Source organism: Colobus angolensis, unplaced genomic scaffold (genome assembly GCF_000951035.1).
Source record: "Colobus angolensis palliatus isolate OR3802 unplaced genomic scaffold, Cang.pa_1.0 Scaffold67, whole genome shotgun sequence".
Lineage (NCBI taxonomy): Eukaryota > Metazoa > Chordata > Mammalia > Primates > Cercopithecidae > Colobus > Colobus angolensis.
The window spans coordinates 3813525-3819524 of record NW_012120376.1 but is presented as its reverse complement, the minus strand read 5'-3'; the positions used below and the strand labels follow the sequence as shown (position 1 = coordinate 3819524).

The 6000-nt window shown below is 34.0% G+C and overlaps 1 protein-coding gene across 3 annotated transcripts in view; it reads left to right on the top strand.

Moving 5' to 3' along the window:
• Window positions 1–6000, top strand: part of SLC16A7 (solute carrier family 16 (monocarboxylate transporter), member 7) — a 168688-nt gene that overhangs the window by 84314 nt on the left and 78374 nt on the right. Inside the window, exon 1 of one of the 3 annotated variants that reach the window (XM_011925970.1) lies at window positions 5555–5679. The exons of the other annotated variants lie outside the window; for them this stretch is intronic. The gene's annotated coding sequence lies outside the window, so the exon portion shown is untranslated. Of the gene's footprint in view, window positions 1–5554; window positions 5680–6000 lie in introns of those variants that run through there. 3 annotated transcript variants of the gene reach the window in all.

Below are 6000 nucleotides of genomic sequence, written 5' to 3'. Positions count from 1 at the left end.
AACCCACATATGTGGGACCTAATGAGGAAAAGTAGCCATTGAATAAAGAGTAGTGATATAATAAGAGAGAAGCCAAGGCCAAGGACTGCAAAGTCTCAAGTACAAGGTACAATTGGATATTATTACATACTGTTAAAAATGTCAATGAGATGAGGTTCAGTGGCTTTGGAGATTAGAAAGCTATAGCTCATCTTTAGGAGAAAATTTATTCAGTCAAACTTTATAAGAGAAAGGTCCAGTGCAAGAAATTCACAATGCCAATATGGTGAGATAGTGGAGTCTACAAGGAAACGTGACTCTTGCATGAAATTTTGAAGTAAAGAAGATGAAAGAAATTTAATGATGGCTCAAGATAAAGGCAACTCTAAAAGAGGACATTTTTCCTACTTCTTGTAGGCTCAGAGAAATATACACATTTTGTAGGCTAAGGAAAGAACTAGAAATGACTGATAAATTAAAAATAAAGTGTGAAAATTACTGATACCAAATCCTTTAGAAAGACAAAAGACTTCATTAAAAATCATAAGCAAATGAGTTAGCCTGAGACGGACTCCTTTTCCTCTAGGACAGAAAAGAAAGGAAAGGTTGTCTGATAGAAGATAGAAACCTCCTTCCTGCTGCTCCCAGGTTTGAAATGTTGTCCTTCTAGTGAGCAGGGTAGGAAGGACAGCAACCTGGTGCTCCCCACTCAGCTGCTGGTGGGCTGTCTCTCAGGCTGGAGTGAATGGGGTTGCTAAACCAAAGGTCAGAAAAGCATGGTGTCTCTGGTGGAGAGTGAAGGTGTATCGAAGAAGTGTTAGGACAAGGAACACACAGCTACTTCTCCACGCTGCAGCAAAGTCAGAGCAAACTTGAGTGTTTAGACTGGGGCAGAGTGGAACCCAGCCAGGCAGGGAAATCTCTGGTCTAGGATGATGAGCAGATATCCAGATATAGGAGGAAAGGTCAAGGTGGAAACAAAATTAAACAATAAAATAATTTAAAAATTGAGAAATTAAATTAGTATCAAGTTGATGCCTGGCATTATTGATGTATTTTATTCCCTGTTGTCACCAAACCTGGAAGAGGCCCATCTACAGGTCTTCAGGGGGAGGCGAAGGGGGAAGAAAAATGCACACAATGAGTAAAGACAAAATGTTCCTAATAATTTTGTTACTTCTAATTTGGTGTGGTACAAGTATGCCATCAATTCCCAGAGGACTGTGTGTGCTCGTTGATGTGTTTTAGGGGAGACTCAGAATCTTGACTAGTACAAGAACGTATGGGGAAAAGAAAAAGCTAAGTTTTTCTTTTCTCTGTGTTTAAGATGATGGTTCTTTCTGGTCATCTTCTAGAATTGACAAGCAGGATCCAACAAACTGATTTTAGCAGCTCCTATAGCTTTCATCTAGGTTATATTTAACTATGGGTTCATTTTTATTCCATTCAGCACCAACTTCATTATCAGTGTTTAGTGTTTATTATGTAACAATAACAAATTCTAAATATAAGGACTTAAAGTTGTGAATTCTATGATTTAATGTGACATTTCCTTGGAGAGGATTTTCATAGTGAATCTTGATGTTTATAGAATGTGATGGAAATGATCTATTTCAGCTTTGCCTCTTACTGTAATGGGTTTTTTTGATCCTTTATAGGAAATGCTGGTGGTGAACAGACCTCACTGATGTCAATGTCATAAAATGTATATAGAAGCTCAAAAAGGGAAATACTTTTTGGAGTCTCTGTAAATAGTCAACTATTATGCATTATTTATGACATATTTTGTGGCTTTTTAAATGCTATTGATCATGATATGTGTATCCAACAACATATGGTTGACATGATTCCCACTTGATAGTCGTATAGTATAAATGTTTGTTTTAAGAGTATATGAATTGGGCAAATACGGGGAACTAAGTAACATATATAGTTTATGAATTGAAATATTAGTTCTTTTATATTTGAATATACAGTATACAAGCTTCTGTTTTCATTCTGTCTTTGAAAAAAACTTCACATGATTTATTTGCAATATTGAGCTAAATTGTATCAGTTTTATAGGAACATATTTTGTTAATAGTATAAAAAATTTATTAATTTAATCTTCATAAAAGAAAAACTAAACATATACTAGATTCTCTGAGGATCTCATATTATAACTTTTATGAAAACTAAATTGTGATTTGACAATAGAATAAAATTTTAAGCAGTCTTAAGGAACTAAGACTTTGCCTTTGGGAGCCTCTAGTATTTAATTGTTAAGCACAGGCCCTGTCTGCTTATATAATATAATTTCTTCAAATGATTCTTTCAAAAGAACTTTTCTTTTCTTTTCTTTTTTTTTTTTTGCGGGGGAGGGTCCCTGTTCTGTCGCCATAGTTTTTAGGAGCTTGGAAAAGTTGTTTAAACACTGTCCATATGTTTATTACTTATTTTGAATGGCAGTAGCATTTTCTTAGAACAGGGAAGAAATTTGTGTTTTATATACTAAGAAAGCCAATAAGAGAACTATTTTAGTGTCGTAGAATCAAAGTATGGGAGCTCAGAGGGACTGAGAATACTAAGTTCTGCACTGTGTTTTTTACAAATAAAGAAACTAAGATCCAGTATTATTGTCACTTGGCCAAAATGTTACAACACTTTAGAGACATTTACTGTGATATATGTTTTTAAATACCACATGGGATTGTATTTTTGCACATCACATAAAGCAAGTTACTGGATATTGAGTCATCTTAATCACTTGGTCATTTTACATTTCCAACAGTCACTGTTCCTTTCCATATCCAACTTAGTAGCATATTTTACAGTATAATACTCTGAAAGACATTGAAAAGATTATTTGGTTCTAGTTAATACAAATAATAATACCATCAGTTCTTTATAAAAGACATGCCTCTCTTTATATGCTTCATTATAGAAAATTCAAATTTATCAGACCTGCATGAGACCACACCATTGATCTCTTTTCCCTGCTACATTCCCGACTATTTTTTAAACTGAAAAGACTTACTGGTGTCTGACTTACTCCTGCAAAAGATTTTAAGAGATGCTAAGCAAAATTTCAGTTAAGAGGAATCAGTTCAAGAAATTTTTTATACATCATGGTGACTGCAGTTAATAACAATATGTTGTATATTTGAAAATCGCTGAGAGTAGATTTTAAGTGTTCTTACCACAGAAAATAAGTATGTGAGGTTCTATGTATGTTAAATACCTTGATTTAGTTATTTCAGAATGTATACATATAGCAAAACATTTTACATCATAAATATATACAATTTTTACTTGTTAATTTAAGAAATATATTAATAAAATGCTATAAACAACAACAAAATAGCTAATGTCATACTCTTGGTTTGGTCTTTTCCTTGGCTTAGTGACCTTGTTTTTACTTGTCCTGAGTGTCTTAACTTGAGAATCTTTTACCAGGCTAAAGCTAAGTGGGGGATGGGGGCAGAACATATCTTTCCATCCTGCAAGTCCTATAATACCTATCCCTTTTCCTATTTTTGTCCCTGCTATCCTGCTACTATGGCTTTATAGCTTCCATAGTAACCTTCTAAATGTAGCTAATTACCACCAACTCATGCAACCAGCATCATCTCTAAACCTCTTTTCCCAGAGCCCCAAATACATTGTGTACATTTTCTGCATTTGAAGATATCAGGGAAAAGTTTTACCAAATATTTTGTTACTGTTTAACATATCTTGCCATTTTTCTAACTTCTTCTGACAGATTCCTCACTACTGGCTGCCCATCCTTGGAGCCAACGTGTTTCTCGGGATTTTGTTTTATACACCCTAGCTCAGATTTTGTTATTCTGTCAAACAACTGCAATCTCTTAGGGCTTACAATAACAGATATTTATTTCTTACTCATGCTATGCTGCTTAGGCACTATGGGTCAGCTGTGGCTCTGGTTGGTTCTGAGGGGCTCAGCTAACCATCCAACATTTTCTTATTTTGAGGGATCCAGGCTAAAGGGACATGTTCTTATTTTGGAAAGCAAGGACTACTATAAAGGCAAAATATGCAAACACATTTTAAACATACTCTTGGACATGACCTACACTGCATTGACTTACATTCCATTGACAAAAGGAAGTAACATGTCCAAACCTAAAGTCAATGAATAGGAACTATACTTTGCCTATAGAGAAATATGACAAGTATGAGTAGGGGATAAATAAGTATTAACAAAAATAAAATCTACCAATTCAATTCACTTGTAAGTGTATGGTAGAAGAAAGATCTGGTAACTTTATTATGTTCCTGTGAATTCTACAGTCCTTCCCTTCAACATGGCTCTTTCATAATCCTCATTATTGATATTATTTTCTGAATCCAGTGGATAGATTAATATTCTGTGGGTTTCAGCTTTCATTTCCTCTTCTTGTTTTGGCAATTACCAACTAATTGAGTGTCTCCTGAAGTCATTGGGGAAGTACATAGCTGGAATGGTGGAGGCAGAAAACCTGGCAAGTGACCACGAGGAAAGCAAGTATTAGAACAAGCAAAATACAGGAGGGTGGAGAAGGAGTGGCAATATGACCACTTTAAGGAGTTTATGAATGAAAGATAATAAGTTGGTAGGAAGTATGTGGCTTTTCATTCATTAAGAGCATAGTTCTAGAGTGAGACAAATACTGTGGTAGACTTTCAGACTTTAAACAAGATATTTGATATCTTTGAACTTTATTTTCATTGCCTGCCAAATGAGAAAATGTGTATTAAATTGTTAAGTGTCTTGCTTATTGATACTTACCTGTACCATAACAGGTGGCAGCAATGATATATATATATATATATATATACAGGCAATTGGTAATCGGCAAATGTTATTTATATCTAAATTTTTGTGTGGTGACTGTCTGTGGGTATCCTCTTTACAATTATGCAGGAGTCTCGTAATTTCATTTAGGTATGACTAAAAACATCAATATGAAACAAAAAAGGTGAAAGTTAAAAAAATGTAGGTAAGATCTCTAAATAAAATGCAGCTTCCAGTTTCATTGTATTGCCTTACAAAAACTATATTTGAACCAGTTGTGGACTAGTTAAACCTATTTTTCAAAGCAGACATAAAAATCAAAATTAGGGCAAATAAGTAAATGTGTAATATTAATTTAAGTACTTTATATATTATCGTGTTATAATGGTATTATACCAACTTAACATAATTAAGGAATTATAATTTTTTCTGCAATCCTTATGCTAATTCTATAGCCTATGTTTATGTTTTTTTACATGTATCTTTTATCACATTTTGGAATTATGCTATCATACAGGTTTCTATCAGTGTTTTTAAACTAAAAATTATATAACAAATACTTCCCTTTTTATTATATAGCTTTCATAATCATTATTTAATGTATATATAATAGTTTATCAAATGAATGACAGTAACATATGCAACTACTTCTCCGAGTTGGCATTTAGGTTAGTTTTCCCATATTATAAGTATGATTACTCACGGGAACTAGGGGAAGGGGTCATAGAATCATGAGACTATAGCTGACAAAGTGTTGAATGACAAAGAGATATGTCATAGATGGAACTAAATATGTTCAGGATTCTGAAGAGCAGTGGTTCACAAGGAAACTTCTGCCCTCAGGTGGGCAGAGGAGTCCATAGATCAGGGAAACTTATGTCCTGGTGAAATGGAAGACCCTGTTTCTCAATGCCTGTGGCCAGGTTGGTTCACCTTGCTGTGGTACTTTTCTTAATCCTGCCTCAGTAATATTGTATTATTTAGAAACTTTAGGGATTCTAACATCTTTCTGAATCTCATCATTGATATCAGGAGATCCTGTGGGTTTTTTTATTTGATTTTTTAAAATGGACATTTTAATATAAAAGTCAGAAAGATATTCTTTGGCCATGTAATCTCCCCAGAAGTATCCAGGGATTTTTCTTTACCTCCTCTTTTGTGGTGCCAGTTAATGATCTAATGCTTTCAAATTGAGAAAATAACCAAAACACCAGAGAATCTTTGGAGACTAATGCAAAATGGAG